This window comes from Zonotrichia leucophrys, chromosome 3, assembly GCF_028769735.1.
Source record: "Zonotrichia leucophrys gambelii isolate GWCS_2022_RI chromosome 3, RI_Zleu_2.0, whole genome shotgun sequence".
In the NCBI taxonomy this organism is placed as follows: Eukaryota; Metazoa; Chordata; class Aves; order Passeriformes; family Passerellidae; genus Zonotrichia; species Zonotrichia leucophrys.
Window position 1 is genome coordinate 95,903,296 of NC_088172.1, and position 19,322 is coordinate 95,922,617.

Consider the following 19,322-nt stretch of genomic DNA (forward strand, 5'->3'; position numbering starts at 1 on the left):
GTAGCAGGAGAGAAGGAGGAGGGGAGAGTAGGTAAACATCCCTTTCAACTCAGCACATCCTGTGATCTTCCTTCTTTCCTCTCTCACAAAGTGCAGATCATCCCTGACAAATGAACAGTTACAGCAAATGAAACAAAAACCAAACATTGTCTTTTTTTCTTAATTACATTTTAGATTTCACTGCTGCTTGAGCTTCCAAAAGAGCAGCTACAGTCCTCTGGGGCACAAAGATTCAAGCCTGCTTCAGACCAATACTCGCAGCCACCTTTAACCCAACGAGGCAACAGCTGTTTTCAGATGTACAAATGAGTTTAATAAGGGTCCCAGCAAGACTGTGAAATCATGGTTGACTTGTCACACCTCCAGCCCCACAGGCTACATTCAGTTATTGATCTGTTTATTGCTTCCGCTGAGCAAACGCTGTCAATCCACCTCTGTCAGAACCCAGCCTGCAGCATGCAGCGGGCTCTGTTATTACTATTTAAGTGATAAATGAGACATGCATTTCATTCAGCATGTTTGTGAAGCAGAAAATATTTACTTTTCTAAAAGCACAAATACCTAGGAAAGTCAGCAAGTTGCTTCCTTTTTTGTTTCTTGCTGCAAGCAGTAATCATATTTACTGAGCTCCAGGTGGAATTGCCCATATGAAACAAAATGTTGGTATTAAACTCTGCTTTTTTGGTTGAGCATCCTTGGAATAAATATTACAGAATTTAAAAATAAATAAATAAAATAAAGAAGGACAGTAAGGCCTCGTTCCAAGACTCACTAAAGTCTGTGAGTGTCTTACTGTGGACTTTAGTGAACAGTTTTTATACAAAAGCTTGGAAAATTACAAACATTCAGCCCAGTTTTGGAGTTCATGTGTTGTTGGCAGCTCCTTCCTCACACATAGGCTCATTGCAGATAATATTCCTCTCCCTTGTGCCTGGAGAGGGAGAGACTCACTCCTGCCTGGGGATGCCAGATGATCCTAACCCTCTTGGGGGAAAGACATTGCAGGCTTCAGAAGAGCTGGCATGGTGTGTGCACAGGGGTTCTTGGATGAGGGAAGAGACGAGGATCTGACTCCATGTTTCAGAAGGCTTGATTTATTATTTTATCATATATATTACTATAAAACTAAACTAAAAGAATAGAAGAGGTTTCATCAGAAGGCTAGCTAACAATAGAATAGCCAAGGAAGAATGATAACAAAGGTTTGTGGCTCGGGGGGTCTCTGAGTCAGCTGGGCTGTGATTGGCCATTAATTACAAACATCCAACATGAGACCAATCCCAGATGCACCTGTTGCATTCCACAGCAGCAGATAATCAATGTTTACATTTTGTTCCTGAGGCCTCCCAGCTTCTCAGGAGGAAAAATCCTAAGGAAAGGATTTTTCATGAAAGATGTCTGTGACAGTGGTGAGCACCTCAGCCCTTCAGGACCCAAAGCAGTGAGTCCCTGGCAGGCACACAGGGTTGACACCTCAGTGAGACATCCATGTGCCAAAGCTGAATGCATTATTAGCCTTGCTAAAGTCACCTCATTTTGAGGGACACACAGTGGGGTTGTATTTATTATTGTTTCTCCAGTGGGCCAGCAGATCTTGCACATTCAATGCAGGTTCGTGACCTTACTGGAGGTTTTAAAAAGCATTTGGTTATTTCATCTGTCTTAAAGCAGATGGAAGAGGCGACCAAGCCTGCTGGCACCCAAGCAAAGTTCTGAGTCATGATTACAGTCACAGCACATTTATATTCAACCTGTACTTTCTTGCTCTAAATCACTCTGAAGAACATGGAGAGGATCCAGAGCAACAGCCAAACCCCTCAGTGGCTTTTCCACTTTCCAAAGGGGATAAAGATGAAAGAAGAGACTGTATTTCTTCCTGATTTGTGCCATTCTTCCTTGTCCTTGTAAAGATTCTCTGCCCACCAAAAAAGGAGTTATTTTCTAAGTTAATTATGAAAAAAAGCCTGTTTCCATTTGCATCTATTGGTCTCCTGAAACACCACCACCTGTACCCTGCACTTTTTCCTTTCTTGAGGACATAAGAGGACATTAAAACCCTCATGTCATACATCCATCCTGCAACAAGACAAGAGCTTGTGATTTCGCCCAGTGCCAGGCTTGATGTGCTGGAGAGAAGGGGCTCAGAGCTGGGCTCTGGAGCAGGAGAATTTCTCCAAAGGAGAAGAGAAGTTGGGATGTGACCTTTCTGGCACAGTGCTTTCAAGAGCCTCCTTCACACACTGAGGAGCAGCTTATTGCTGGCTATTAGCCAGGATCACCAAGGTCAAATATACTTGATCAGGGATTTAGAAATTCTGCTAGTTGCACCAGCTGCACAATTTATTCCATGTCTGTTCATTCACTCCTGTATCATGACTGACTGGTGCTCCCCTCATGTTTTATGCTGAAACTGTATAACAGGCTCAGTTTCCCCATCCCCTGGGTACTCTTCCTGCTCCTGATAAAACATGATAAACAGAATCTTACCTAACCTTGAGTTGACAAGGCCTTTAAAGCTTGCAATATATCATTCTTCCTGGGACTGAAAATGTGGAGAGAACTCACCTGCTTAAGCAAACAATCCAAAAACAAACTCTGCAAATGTGTCTTCCACTACTTAAAATTTATTTACTACAATTATTGGCAAGGCTGCTACACAATACATGTTACCTTACTACATAAATCCAGAAACTATGAAGATTCAATGTTAAACATTTTTTACATTCAATATGCCCTGGATATATCCTACTTAATAGAAAATCAGATTCAGCATGGCACTATTTATTTTTTTACCCCTTTGAGGAGTCCTAGCCCAGTTTGTTTTTTTGTTTTAATACAAAATAGAAATCCCAAAGATTCTGCTTCAAACTGTAAGAGAATAGAATAAGAAGGGCTACACTGCATCTGCCCTCCAGCACCTCTGTTTCCTCCAGCAAACCTTTACAGGGAGGAAAGAGCAGATGGAGAAACTGCCTGGAGACAATTCCAGCACAAGGGAAGGAGCCTCTCAGATGGAGATGGAAGGAAGTGGCTATTGTCTGGGAGAGGCTCTCATGAGCAAAACAACTGTGTGAGTGGGAAAGTCTATTAGATTTGAGAAAGAAAATGAACACATCAATTTGGGAATGATTACCTTCAGGGATGGGCTGGGGCAACTGAGAGTAAAGGCTGGATCCAGTCTTTGCACTTTCAAGGTTCATTTCTTATATTCTCCGAATAGGTCGGTCCACAGATCTGCTAAAATGTGTTTCTGTCCTAAAATGTTCTGGACACACTGAAGCAAAGCAGCACTACGCACTGCAGTAGCACGGATATCTCTTTCTCACACACAAAATTCACCGCTAGGGATTTCACACATCACACTCTAAAATTATATGTCATCTGTGATCTATTAAGCTTCCTATCTACAGCAAGCTAATGAGATTTTCTGAAAAGTTACCAGTTACCAGCTGCAACCAGAACTGTGGTCAGACAGGATTACACCCTAAATTGCATTCACATTTATAGCACAACAGGAACAAGTTGCTGAGACATTGTGGTACCATGCCCAGATTATGCCATTTTCTAAGACAGAATCAGGGAAGGAATTTTCCCTTTCCCACAGATGCAAAAGGAAAACAAATTAAGAAAAAAAATAGTATTGGTCTCAGGAAGTTGGCAATATGGAGGACAAGAAAATCTCGTGGTTTGCAAAAGGAATGGGATAGGTGTCAGTCAGTGGCCATAAAAAGATCCAAATTAGACCTGAAAACTGGGGGATTTGCACCAGGGAAAGCAAAAAACAGGGAAATAGAGCAGGCAAGCCACAGACTCCCTACCAGCATCTGAAATCAAGATGTGCATCTAATGAGGCCGGAGAAAATGGCCTTTTGTCTGCCAAGTGCATGGACACAGCAGCAAGAAACCTCTGAAGCAAACTCCCATTAATTTTCCTGTGCTCCGAGGAAGGCTTGCAGCTCCACAGCTGGAGTTGATGTGTGATGTACAGGGACAACACGGGAAGGGCAAGACAAATTGCCAGCTAAAGCCAGGAGCTGGAGGGCTAGAAATAAAAATTTCTGCAGAGGGAGGCATACACCGTGGGCAGGATTGCCTGTGGAGTGGGCATGGAGCTCTGCAGGAAGGGGATGCCAACGCAGACCAAGGTGATGCTAACACTCTCTTCTGAGACCTCACATCCTTCTGTCACTGCCACCACCAGACAGAGGGACAGCACTCAGAGAGTCACCAGGAGTCACCAAGCCCTCAGGTACTGAGCAATACTTAATCCTGTTTTCAGAGCAGGAAAACCAACCCATGAAATTATAAAATTTCTCTTCAATTCCTTTGAATTGTTTCATTCTGATCGTCTGAGGAGCTGGCAGTGCAGGAACCTGGCCACCAGGTTAAAATAGGTATTTGAGTCAAATTGCTGGCAGCAGAAGTTACTTTTTCACTCTTAGCAGAAAATAAATACTTCTGATGTTGTTTTGGTCCCACTTATCAAAGATGTAGATTGCATCTGTTCTGCATAGCAAGCTCAGTTATCAATATTTCAGATGCATCTCTGTGGGGTATCAAGTAATACTTTGATACTAAAGTAATTTTAAAATCTAGTGTTCAATTTTATTCTTCCATTATGAATGATATTATCTTTTAATTATGCATCCACCCAGTCACTAGGTCCAGCCCTTTCTCATTTCTATTTGCAAAAAAAATAATTAAAAATTAAAATGTCTTCTTTTGGGTATGGAGACTCCCCAGTAGTCCACTGTCAGGCTTTGCCTGGAAACTACCACACTTTTGTTCAAATGCAACCTTTCTGCTTCACTTCTTGATTTACACTGGCAAATTTTCTTTTTATCCTTCTATGTTGTATGAGCCTCTGAAATGTTTTATGTGCCCATAAAGATGAAGCAGAAGTTGGTCTTCTCTGGTTTACATTTGGGGGAAAGGCAGCAAGAAATCTTTACCTCTCCAGTACATGGCATATAAAGAACATGGGAAGATTTGCAGCCTGCTTGATGTTTCCTGAATCCCCATTTCTTTGGAAGGATGGACAGGGAAACAGCAGATGAATACAGGCTGGAACAGACTGAGGCTTCTCCTGTCTGCTTGGTCTATTGCCTCTTGAGGAACTGGATGGTCACAGGCCAGCCTGGCATCTGCTGATGCCTGCCAGGAGATGAATATTTTTGAGGAAAGAGCACAAATTTTCAACAAATTTATGACTCAGTTCATCCACTTCTACTATTCATCAGGATATTGCAATAACTTATGTGTTACCATGTTCATAGAAATTGCACTTACTTTCTTGCCCTATCTGCAGTACTATTTCAACAGTATTTTTCTTGATATTTAGACAATCTCAGCTAACACAGCTATGCCCTAAGGTCATTAAAAATGCCATCAAACCATGAAACAGTTACTTAACAATGAGATAGAACTTCCAGTCTTGCAGTGCAGCTTCGCCCTCCAACATCCACAGGAATTCTAGAGCAGCCCAGGCCATTTTACTCTGATCATGGTGGGCACGAAGAGCCCACACACACAGAGGGTGTTCACTATTAACTTGAGCTGCATCAAGAAATTCTGTGGATTTTGGCAAACATTTTGTTGTGTCCTACACTTTGAGGAGTCAGACAAAGCTCTCGCAGCTTTTGGCAGGAAGTTGCAGTTCAGATGAAGGCTCCACATCGGAATTCCTTCACTGTTACCGATATCTTTTATGAAAAATCCTTTCCTTAGGATTTTTCCTCCTGAGAAGCTGGGAGGCCTCAGGAGCAAAATGTAAACATTGATTATCTGCTGCTGTGGAATGCAACAGGTGCATCTGTGATTGGCCCATGTTGGATGTTTGTAATTAATGGCCAATCACAGTCAGCTGGCTCGGACTCTGTGCGAGACACAAGCCTTTGTTATCATTCTTTCTTTGCTATTCTTAGCCAGCCTTCTGATGAAATCCTTTCTTCTATTCTTTTAGTATAGTTTTAATGTAATATATATCATAATAGAATAAATCAAGCCTTCTGAAACATGGAGTCAGATCCTCATCTCTTCACTCATCCTCACACCCCTGTGAACACGGTCACACTTCGCCTCATAAAAATACTCTGCTGGAAAACTACAGGGTTTCCAAAGGAATAAGAAAGGAAGATCACAACAAACTATTTACGAAAAGGGCAAAAAGGGGCTACAGAATATACTGGTGGATGCTCACTAAAAGCTGAAAAGACAAACTTCATTGGCATCATCAGGTCCCTGTGTTCCTCTGGTATCAAAGATTGGAGCTTTCTACTTTTAGAATATTATTAATATTTATCTAGAAATGAATCTAAGAACACTCACACAGATTAGAATCCCAACTTTTAAACAATTTCTTATTCAAGATATTTTCCATGGGATCAGTAGTAGAAATTGCCACCTGAAAGGTATTTACCCCATTTCAAGATCTCATTTCTGTCCTGATCTGAGTTCAGCCCAAGCTCTCCACTCAACACATACTAAAAGAAAAACTGGGCTAATTTGACCATAAATATGTACCAGCTGAAATGATTCTATATTAAATTTTGTAATACTCCTCGTGCACAGCATCAGCTTTCTTGTAACCCCTGTCACCAGGGGGTGTAATGTCTCAGAATGCCTAAAAGAAGAAAAGCTTTTCAGAAACAGCAATATTTATAGGTGTACAAATGTATTTCCTATTTTAGCTATCTAAAAGTTTTTATCTATTATTCTTTTTCCCCGAAACAAGAAGAAAATGTAAGAAAATATGAGTTAATTCATGAAATTGTAAAATAATAATAAAAAACTTGGTTTTACAAAAGCATAAAATTGTAGGACTGAAGAATCAGGCCCAGTGTATAAACTTATATTAATAGCCTATTACATTTATTATCATTATAATCATCAAACCCAGGAGAAGAAACTGCCCATGGAAAAACAGGGTTATGTTGAAAAATCAACACATTACAGCTCACAAATGCATTTATAGGAGTACTGAAAAGAATATTGGTAGATTTCATCTTGATTTTAATTTGCACTAAAATTTGCCTGAGAAGCCATTATAGCCATAAAGGGTAGTAAAGCAGGCTAATAATCCTATTCAAAAATAAAAACTAAAAGCATTTTAGTTTTTAAGATCTGGTTTGGCATTGAAACTCATTGGTGTGATGTACCAACAAAGAGCCCAACACTGCAGAAAATTAAGAGAGTAATACGTATTATTCTGTTCCCTGACGTTTCTAAGGTGGTCAATTAAAATACAAAAAAAAATAAATCACTGAATACCTAAGGAAGCAGTTCAGATTTGATGTTTTAAAACTCCCTTATTTCTTTTGGCTGGTACATCTAAAATAACTTAGTTTAGCAGAAAAGAAACTTACTAGACTGTTTAGAAAACTATTTTTCAATGGTTACAGCACTGAAACCTGATTGAAGTCTTATTTTGAGCCATGATAAAATCATGGAGATCTTGGATAGGAAGTAGAGCTGATCAAAACTATTTCACAGACAAAGTTCATCAAAACTCACAGGTTTGGAGAAAATGAAATGGGAGATATTGAACTGGTCATGTATTTGCTTGCAATTCATGAAATGGTTGCAAAAAAAAGAGAAAGTGATTTCAGAAAAGTTTAAATGGGGTGTCATCTTTAGGAAAACACAGTGTTTTATGGTTACGTGTAAAAGGAATATTTCAACATATTATTCCAGAACACTCCCAGCTGTGGGAATATCTACAGTTTTTAAATATATAAAACTGGACTTAAAGAGGAAAAAAAATTGGTTTTTTAATATATGCAAATATTAGTCAACAGCAAAAGTATTGTTTTCAGGTCTGTTTAAATTATTTTAAATTATTTTAGTTTACAGCTGAGCTATAATGTCCATGTTCTTTGTGCTGTCAGATATTTTGGGGGAACATTTTTAAGAATTTTTGTATTTACATTTTTAAAAAGCTTCCTAATGATGGAACAGCTTTCTTTCCATCACATGGCATTATATAAATGCCATGTAATGGACAAAACAACACTGAAAATAGATATAACTGATTAATAGTATCTGAACATTAAAACCAGAAAAATTGATAATCAATTAAAATGTCAAATTAACTCTTTGAGGGTTTATTATTTCAGACAGAATGCTTGCTTTTATTTTTATCTTGATCAGTTAACAGCATAGCCTAGCCTTGCATATCCACCCAGAGAGGCATAGTTGATTTTTTAGTTCTTAGCTTTTGCTCCCTAAAAGGTCAAAACACAAAGTTTAATACACACCCACTTGCCCAAAACCAAATAATTTAACAAGGACCTAAATTCCTTTCTTCCAAATTTTCTGCCAACTGACTTGTACAACTCCATGCTTTTTGTTTGTAAATATCCGTGACTTCTCTTTCATATTTTTTATATTTTTTTTAGAATCTACATAAGAAAAAGACCAGTTTCACCCTAGGCTTTAGAGCTTTTACACTGAAAGCCTCTAATTCAATGCATCCTTGTCAGCACACAAACATTCCCCAGGGTACATGAGCCAGTGACTCACACCATCACGCTTCCTCAACAAATATCACTTCCTGTAGTGCCTTTCCCTGTTCTGGAAATTTTAAAAAGAGCAGAGTCGTGCCCTGCTCCACAACCTAAAAAGTACAGAAAAAAAAATATTTCAAAGCATAAAAATATATTTTGAAGTTCATAACTGAAAGCTCCATGAGAGTTTTCATGCACCAAATTATTCTTCTACCACTGGGAATCTGCCCAGCACCTCACCCAACAATTAAAACCTAGAAAGAAAAAATAACAACACAAGTTTTAATTGAAAAATTAAATCATTTTATGCTGCACTTGACCGTCAGGAATTCATCAAAGAACCAAGCAGAATATTGGATCTATGCTCCAGTCAAGATACACCTCTAATTATTCTAACCCTTTTAAACAGCAACAAGCTTTTGTTGTAACAAAAATATGACAAAGAAATAGCTTGAGAGGGAAGGGGAAACTTTTGATCTGTCCTCAAGTGTCCCAGCTTTCAGCAGAGAAAATCTAGTTTAGACGTGGGGAAACCTCCCCTAAAAAAACCAAACTGTTATCTGTGATGCTTTCAAGTTTCCAGAGAGCTTGAAATGTTTATCTTCACAATAGGCTCACCCATGCATCTTTGACAGCATTAACTGTTTATTCAAGGCACAATATAAAGGAAAATATGCATTATATCAAGGCATTAGGCTCGAGAAAGGTTAGAGGAAATGACATGGAGGGTTAGGCAAGTAGGGGGAGAAGATGTTATCAACATGAAGCAAGATTGGAAAGGAACTCACAAAATTATCAACTATTTTCAGCTAAGAAGTTTGGGAAACATTAGCTATGTTATGTACTCCAATGTGCATGAAGAGGATGCTGTGGGCTGCCTGATGGTGCCAAGGACACTGAAGAAAATGCAAGTCCCTGGTAAAAGTTCTCCCCAAACAGATGACCAACCCTCATAGTAAAAAAGACTAAATTTTAACCACATTTTAGGTGAAGATGTACACTGAAGACTGTCTAGTGAAGAGCAGTGAAGTGAGGCTTGTTGCAGACTCTGGGTAGAGAGAGAGGAGCTCTGCTTTGCCAGGTTGGGGTAACACCTTTCAGGGAGTTCTGGCCTTTGCCTCAAAGGCAGAGGTAACACTTCAAGCAACAGCTGGAGTTTTATGCAGTGTGTGATGTGAACTACCATGGTTTCCAAGTGGGAGATCCCCATTGAGATTTTGAACAGGAAAAGGGAGAACTTCCTGAATTCAGGTCACTGCAGTGCTTCAGACAACTCAAAGAAAGGGTTGCCAGTCTGTCCTTAGTTTACCAAGTTTACTGTGAAATATTTCCTGTATCTAACACTGTAACTAATACCTTTTCTTCTAATGAAAACATTTATTTTCTAGCATTTGTATTTTTACAACACTTTAGACTTGCAAAAAAATTTCTGATGGTTTTTTTTGCTCATCTTATAACACTGATGAAAGCTCTTTCCCTCTGTGACCCTCAGAGACTTTGAGTTCCTACACTCAGCTCTGATTCCTGTCTTGCTTTTTCATTTAATCCTACCTGGAGTCACTCAAAATGGTGCAGTGTTTACAATAACATGCTGAAGCTTTTCAAGTCCATCTGATGAAATATTATTAATAATTCATACTAATATAATAAATCATTTATGTTTCTGCAGAAGAATTTATCACACTGTCTTGCCTGAAACTCTTCTCTTTCGACGTCCTATTTGTCATACACAAACAGCACTGGCAGAACTCAATCAGAAAACATGTTTCTGCCAGTCAGACCTTAGGAGGTAGGTAGGAGTGCTCCCTGATGACAGGACTGCTTTTGGAGGATAAATTCTGCACAACTGCAAAACTTCTTGAGTAATACATCTTAAAGTTAAAAACCCCCACAAAGATTGGGGTAACAGAAATGCATGAGAATAAAATGGGCTTCTAACTATGGATGGAAGGGCACATGCACGGGATGGTAACTGAGCATTAATAAAAATTAGAAAATTAAACCATTTTGCTAACATTGCAATTAGTTATAAACAAGATTTCATGACTTCCTGTAAGTACTCAGGATGGACCCCAACCTTTTTAATATGTTAGATGGAGAAGTGGTTTGTTACTGCTGAACTTTTTAACCATTATTAGAATCAAATGATCTACACCGTGTCTTCAACTACATTATATTAATTTGTAAAACCCCTTTTTGTCAGACACAAAGACAGAAGACCCGAGCAACTCCAGGCCTTACCTGCCTTCCACATGGATTTGTGGCTCTCTGCATCTGACAGCAAGACAATCAAGGATTTTAGTTCGGTTTTTCTATTAAACATAGTCCATAGAAAATGTGGTTCATGGTCAAGCAAGGTTTTTTTTCTCTTTCTGCCTTCTTAATATTTTTAATTAGTCCCTGGTTCTGCCATAATGATGACTGCCTAACCTTGACCTGTGTGCTCTTGTGAGCTCAATATAGATTCCCATTAAGTCCACAGCAGCTGCTTCACTGGCAGCGGCAGTCAAGCCAATTACTGCACTCAGAAAGGGGACAGAAAACTCCCATGGCTGTTCAACTAACACAGAAATACCAAAATTCTCCCACCAGTCCTCCTCAGCTGAATGGGATCCAACAAAGCAAGACCTCAGTGCAAGTCGCTCTTAACTTTAAGCTGATAGCCAGAACTCAGTTGTTATTGTTACTACTCTGCAAAGACCTTGGTTGCTTCACAATAATGTTTCTTATTTCACCTCGGCTTTTGTAAACTCATATTCTTCAGTCTCCGTTTGTCCCTGAGGCCTCACTTTCCTATTGTGGGAAAAATCAATCATTGTCTCTGTTTTGCCAGGACACAGGGGCAATTTCTCCCCAGTAAACTCACAGTAAATTGAGTATTCCTGCCTTCCCTACAGAAGTGATTGCAAAACGTATGGGGAAAGTCTGCTGGAATCTCCAGGCTCAGTATTTTAAGGCTGAAGGTCTTTCCTAGGTATGGTCTGAACTAACATCTGAAGAAATATTTCTTTACTTTGTTCTCATACTAGGTAACCTTGTCTGACTCTTTGGTCCCACATCTTGCCTTTGAGAGCCTCCTTTCATTTAGCAGCATGCTCACAGGAACTTAAGCAACTCCACAAAAAGAGCTGAGCCCTGGAAGACAGCTCTGGCAGGTAAGAGGAATGAAGGGCTGAAAATTTCAGCAAATCTCCAGGAGGTGCAATAACAATGCTCAGCACATTGTCATCTTTCCTGTCATTCCTAGGTCAGTAATAGAAATCAATTTCTATATGAAACCAGCAGAACCTGGAGCTAGAATATTGCTGCAGGTGCTGGACGTCCTTTTATTTGAAAGCCTTCTCATGCCAATTCTTAAAAATCACTGGAGTTCTCGGCTCTGCACATAAGGTATGACTTCTTTTTGTGCACAAGATGAGAATTCAATTACTGTGGGACCTATTCAAAGAATAGAACTTCAAAGCTTCAGCATAAATTCAAGTGGTGTTCAAGATGGATAATACACTTCAGTCGGTAACATCTGCATATCCAAAATACTGCACTACCCAGCAGAGCAATCAAACCCTCTCCACAAGCTCAGCAGGGCAGCTCTCCAGTCTGCTGGCTAAAAGGTCAGATGTTAAACTGGTTTCACAATACTACAGGCAAGCTTGGAATCTAACAGGAGAAAATAAGCCCCACAGCAGCCTGTGACAAGGGTTAGATTTGTGGATTGGTTTGAAAAGTAGTGACAACAGCTTTAGGGTAATAAAATACAGTAAACGCTTTTGTTGTCTATTACGCTATTGACAAGTAAAATTATACTAAGTCCATTATTTCAGTTTATGGAATAAGCACAAATAGGTTTGCATTTTAGCTAGTCCCTTAGCTTGAAAACATAAATGGAAAGTGCTGATTGTGATGGATTTTTTTATTACATATTTATTTCAATGAACTGAGAAATATAAGAAAACTACCATTTCTGGCTGATGCACAATCTTGCTTCCCCCTGCCTCTAATGTAAAAATGAGAATGCTGAAGCACTTAAATGCCTTAAGAACATATATTGAAATCCCAGAAGTGCTTTGGCCATTCTGCACTGCTGCAGAGGTGAGCACTGAATTGCCTTTTGACTTTAAGCCAATTAACCCAACCATACATGAAGAATGAAGTCCCAGCAATATAATGGGATCCATTTCAAAGAGCTATAAAAACAGAACACAGATCCTGAAACAGATTTAGCTACATCCTTTGCACATATCACAACAGCAGCTGAAATTCACTTTGTTCCATTCTCTGAACATGTTAAACAAAACTAAGAGTGATTTAACCCCATCCCAGGAGTAGTAAACCAAGCCCCAAACAAAGCATTGCTCAATTTTGCTTTCCAAACCTCCCTTTTCAATGGGCTGTCTGTTTATGTGCCCACAGATGCCACAGCATGTTTTATTCCAGGTTTGCATCTTAAATATCACCTCCAAGACAGCAGATTAATATCATCCAGCCTTTACTTTCTAGTAGTATTTCTAGTACTTTTAGCTTGGAATTATTGAAACACTACCCTTTATTTAGTAAATTAAATTATGGTTTGAAAACAAGTCACAACTTCTGGTCAGCTGAAAATGGGAATGCTTTTCCCTCCTGGGATTTCTACCTCTCTTTCTCCTGAGAATAATTTTACTCAAATGGAACGGTTTATAACAATTTGCTTTGTAATTTATTTGAGGTCAGTTAATTTTTTTTTTTCAAATGCACGTAATGTTTAAAAAAATACTTCCTTTTCAGCATGAATTTTTTCATTTCACTTGTATTTTTTAATCTTTGTGTTTGTTCTCTCTCCTTTCTTTTTGACAGCTTGTGTGTGTGCATGTGACACAAAAATGGCCACTAAGCTCAGCTTAATTTGCAGATAGCTTCATATAATCTAAAAGATATAAATAATTTACCAGGAAAAAAAAAAGCTTTATGAAGCTCTTTCAATAGTCTTTTAATTACAACAGACCAAAGCACAGGAGAGGTGAGAAAATTGAAACATGATTATTTTATAAACAAAACAACAACTGTGCTCAAGTTCTAACAAGGAGCTTTCACTTGTTTTTCAATTCATTTGCGTCCTCTTGTCTTTGAAAGGGATGCCACCCCAAACTCAGCAAAGGTTTTTTCCAAGAAAAATTACCTTTATGCCAGGACACATAATTTGCAGGAACAGCAGTTTAGGTGTATTTTATACCAATCCCTCGGCAGCCCAAGTAGGCTGTCTGCAGTTTAAAGCAATTTTCAGAATTCATATGATTAATTTAAAGGTATAGCTCCTGAGCAGACACACTTTTTGCACAGTGGCAGTAGACCATACATTACCAATTCACACATGAGCAGAATATGAGATTTGGGGTGGTGTCATGGTATTCCTGACCTGCTGTAGGGATGCTGGACTAAATATTTGTTGGAAGCATTTTTACTCTCTCCTGTTTGACAAGTGCCACTGGCCTTTCAGCAGGGCACTGGAGTGTAAGAGGATGTTTGGGCAGCATGACATGCTATGGTCAAGGGAAATGTGTCATTAAGCAACTATATTAATTATAAATTGCCTCTGAGAGGCACAGACTTGAACAGCAGATTATGTTCTTCTCAGAAAACACAGCACAGCCAGAAGAAAAGGCTGTTCCTTACAAAATTCCTGTTGGATAGGCTTATCAAATTCAGGTGTTTTCTCTTAATGAGAAACTTTCTATACAGCAATTAAATTTGAACAGAATAAACCATTTCTGCCTTGGCAGCTGTCAATTAACACCATGAGGGCTTACATTAAAGAACCTACAGTGTTTTAAGACAGGATTTATTACAACAAAAGAAGACTCAGTTGAATTGTTGCTATTACACAGCATTACTGACACGGTGTTGTGATGCTTTTATTTAACTCAATAACAGATGGCTCCATACATTCACTGGGAGCAATATATGCTGTCTGTGTGAATTCCCAGCGTGCCTGACTATTTCTCAGCTCTGACTGACTGGGGTGCCTTTCCCAAAGGTGCCAAACTGATTTGGGAATTAAGGAGTTCAAGCAACAACCAGTTAAATGATCTCTCAGACTGACCTGTGGGGCTAATCGAGCCCAGTTTATAGAAGGGTACTGATATCTCTGGGCCCAGGGATCAATACCTTGCAATTTGCAAATGATAGATGAGCTTGGTTTTCTGTCTGAAAAGCTGATCAAGTGACATTCACAAAAATAAACAAGCATTTGCTACTTAGAGAGCGTGTCCTGGAATATGTTTCTAAGTGTTGCCAAAGAGACAAGAAAACTGATAATGAGGACAATTTGCTTGCCATTATTCATCATAAATGCCAGAAAATATAAAAGTTTAAAAATAAATAAAAAAGCTGATGATCTGATGACTTAGTTGTGGGTGATAATAACAGAGAAAGTGCGATGACTTGAAAAAGCAGCCTATCTTGGTACTTTGAGATATTTCAAGCAGGAAACAGAAAAATATCTACTTCATGGCAAGTATGGCCTAGCAATATACTTTATTTTTTTATGGCTTTAGGTGTATAAGTAATACCAGATGCAGGGGTACTTACATGCATGAACACACACACAGAGCAGCCCTAGAGGAAGATATTGCCTAGCCCTGGCACAACAGCCAAATTATGAGGAAGTTTTTTGAGGAGTTGAAATTTCAGTTCCTTGCTTTTAATGGATATTAGGAAGCTCCTTGGGACCTGTGGCACTGCTGCAGGAAGAAGGTGAACAGGTAGACAGGAAGGATGGGGAATCTTCAACTTTGCCTCTGTGCCAAATGACTGAGTGTACGAAGAACCATTATTTTATGACAAAGTTAGCAGAGATATCAGCAAACTGGCATTGGCACGTCTTAAAGCTTAGTCAATCTGTGCATTGATGCCAATCCTAAGGCCACAAAAAATCACAGGATCAGATAAGTTGGAAAAGACCTTTGAGATTATCAAGTCCAAACACCACTTTGACAACCAGACCATGGCACTGAGTGCAATATTCAGGGTTTCCTTCAACACCTCCAGGGATGGTGACTCCACCATCTCCCTGGGCAGCCATTCCAATGCCCAGTCACTCTTTATGTGAACAATTCCTTCCTAATGTCCAGCCTGAACCTACCTTGGTGCAGCTTAAGATGTGTCCTCTCATCCTGTCACTGGCTGCCTGGGACAAGAGGCTGAACTCGCCCATGGCTCAGTTTCCCACCCAACAACTACTCCAGAATTCAGCAGGGCCTTCTCTCTCTGCATGGAGGTTTCTTTTAGTGACACACAGAAATAAATTGCTGCTGTGTCATCCACTGTGACACCATTCTCAGAAGAACAGAGCCATCCCTTGTGTCTCTCAGAACTCAGCAAACAGCTGACTTGCACATCAGTTCTTGCAAGCAATATCCTGTGCAGCTCTTAAGTGCATTTGCATTCATGCAGAGTGCATATATAATTACACATGGGCCATATTCCTGATCATATTATTCTTCAAAGATTGTTTTGTTTCTGTAAATTTATCTGCCACAGCCAAGAAAAAACTTGGAGATCTCACTTTTTAATTTTGTTACTGTAAACAGTGTGTCAGCATCACATTTCCATAATCACTGCTGTTATGAAACATAAGAACACTACTACAAGAAATACTGTGTGTTGCTTTACAATGTTTTAATCACAAATTGGCGCCTCAAACTACCAAACTGAGGGATGCCAGTATGAGTAATACCTATAAGTACATGACATACCAGAGTAGCTCCTCTCCACACCACTGACTAGGGGATCAAATACTCAAAGGAAATATGTGTTTCTCTTAAATGTAATTTTAAGTTATGTCATTGTTTTGGGGAAGTGCAAGATATAAATTTAGTCATCATCATCTGGGAGGAAGGATGAGGGGGTATGTGACAGTGTTCATAGGGGTCTTAGGATGAGGGAAGAGATGAGGATCTAACTCCATGTTTCAGAAGGCTTGATTTATTATTTTATTATATATATCACATTAAAACTATACTAAAAGAATAGAAGACAAGGTTTCGTCTCAGAAGGCTAGCTAAGAATAGAATAGAAAAGGAAAGAATGATAACAAAGGTTTGTGGCTCAGCTCTCTGTCTGAGCCAGCTGGGCTGTATTGGCCATTAATTAGAAACAACCACATGAGACCAATCACAGATGCACCTGTTGCATTCCACAGCAGCAGATAACCATTGTTTATATTTTCTTCCTGAGGCGTCTCAGCTTCTCAGGAAGAAAAAATCCCAAAGAAAGGATTTCCATAAAAAGATGTCTGCAACGGGGATACCCTCAAATGTTCAAAATAGGGTGCAAGCTCAGAGTGAAATACCATCAAATATAGTTCTGTAAAGAAATCAGCTCCTGAAGGTTTTCTGGTAAGTCTGTTGAGAGCTAATACAAGAGAGCTGATTGTGAACGATTCAAAAGAACCAAGAGTTGTAAATAATATTGCACAGATGGTATAAAAACCTCCAAACCACAGAAAGCTGTGGTTGCAAACCCATGGAAAGCCATGCCTCTTCAGCCCAAATATGAGAATACACAACACAGTGGCTGATCACTAGCGAAAATGTTGCAAATCATATACAAATAAGTATGAATATTTATCAAATGTTCTAATTAAAATTATCAAGCCATAAGATTATGTGCCAAAAAAATCAAAAGAGACAACAACCATGAAGCAGAAACAGTATAGCAGAACAAAAACTCAGCTGGAACCTCCAACAGCAGCCAAGGAAAAAACACATCATGTGAGCATCCCACAGCCTTAATTCAATGACATTCAGAAAGCCTGAACATCCCAGAGGGTGCATGTTGCTTGAAAATGGAATTCATTAATGTTCAAGCTGAAAAATCAATACGAGAAACCCACTGAACTAAAAAGCATATTGCATGAGTCAAATATCATCATTTTACAGTAACTGTTTTCATATTTGTGCTCTCTTTTGTCAAATCCAAATAAGCCATCTTAGGGTAAACAGCTTTTGTTCTGGGGGAGTTCAACATTATATAATGCATAATAAGCCACAAAGCAGATCAACACCCACCTTGCACCCTGATGTTGCAATGAGCTGAACTCTTCCTCCCAGGCAGCTGGAAGGCAGAAGAGTCACTCACCTTCTTTTACAGCCTGGCCCTCCTTGCCCTGGCTGACAATTTGGCACCACACCTCCCTTCCAGAGGAAGGACATTACATTTGCTTGTGGTATTAATGCAACCCCACTCACTTATTAAACAAAGCCAAGGGAAAAACTGAACCGTGCGTTACAACTACTGCTACACAAAATAACCCCATAAAATAAACTCCTGAATAGAAGCCATTAGGGCAAAGGAATAATTTTCTTGCATGTTTGCATGTATCTTGGAAGTGGAAAACCTCCAGAACTAGCACTATGTGTTTAATGCAAATCCTTCTACTTAAGAAACTATACTTACCCTCCAACTCAGATGAAAACAGAATCTAAATATTTGCTCATGAGATTACAACAGCTGCCTCTATTCAAGCATGCTACCACACAATTGCCACAGAGGGCACATTAGGATGCTAGCAAGACCCTCATTCAGAGATTTCATATGCTAAATTTCCACCTTAGACAGAATTATAATTCACAACTTGAAAAACTTTATAAATCATATCAAGTCATACAAAAATAAAAATATCTAACTATCAAATCAGCTCTAATGTAGTGTATTAGGCAAAACAGCATTGCTCCATCCTGCTAACAGTGGCCAGAGGAAACACTCCCTTCATGGTGAATACAGGGTGTGCAGCATCAACCCACTGGTTTTTCATAGATGCTGTAACCTCTCAGCACCTCCAACACAGCCTTGACTCTGTGTCACAATTTTGGTACTGGGAAAAATGCTTAAATGCTCTCTTCTGTTACTGTAAACAGAAGGATTTCCTGATGAGTTCAGCTTGATGGGCAGTCTGTTTGCAAATGTGTCCTGCCTAAATTATAGATGCAGGAACCACAATTAATCAGCTTCTACAGTTCTCATTAAAAAGTAACTACACTTCAAGGTAAAAATGAATTTGCACACTGCTACCTACTGCACTTGCCTTACATTTTATTTCATAGGCAAAAAATAGGGCATCATTATTTTAGAGAGTCTCCATATGGAAAAGATCCTAGGAATGAAAAGCTGTAACAGAAATGGAAACATAGGAAACCCCACAATTGCAGTTTCATTTCATTTCCTCTCCAACTGCTACAGATGACCAACTATTTTGGTTTGTTTGTTTTCTTTATACATCAGATTAAATACACTTCCAAATCCATAAACAGAATTCACTGATCATTTAAGGCCAAATCTGCAATAAGCCTGACTCTGTAGCAAGTCTCAACATCTTTAGCTTCCTTCTTCCTCTGGGTTTTGTTAAGTTTTTAATTTTGCAATCATTGTCCTTTAGATTGTGTTCCAGCCTAAGCATTTTATTTTCCATTTGATTGTCTCACTGTTTTTGCCATGACCACAAACACTGAAATCCTGGCTCATGAGCACCAAGGCTTTCAAGAGACTGGACAACTGATATCTGACAGCAAAGTTCACTTTCTCCCCTAGCAGCTAATGAGTTTTAGCCCTAAACCCTAAAGGGCTACACCTACAGATCACAGATTTACAACATGCATCCTATGTGGATTTTATCAACACGTGGAAATTCTAAAATTATGTCTCAAAGTCTGAACAGATCTGTATTATACAAGAACAAAGTGACCACCCATGATTCCAAAGCATTATTTTCTTCTTGTTTCCAGTAATACTTGGCATATATGTGTGAGTTTTAAGTTAGATCTGCTTGATAATGAGCTATTAAAA

At 39.1% G+C, this 19,322-nt stretch overlaps 1 long non-coding RNA gene across 2 annotated transcripts in view; it reads right to left on the reverse strand.

Moving 5' to 3' along the window:
* Positions 1 to 19,322, reverse strand: part of LOC135445027 (uncharacterized) — a 106,909-nt gene that overhangs the window by 31,786 nt on the left and 55,801 nt on the right. The gene's annotated exons all lie outside the window — the stretch shown is intronic.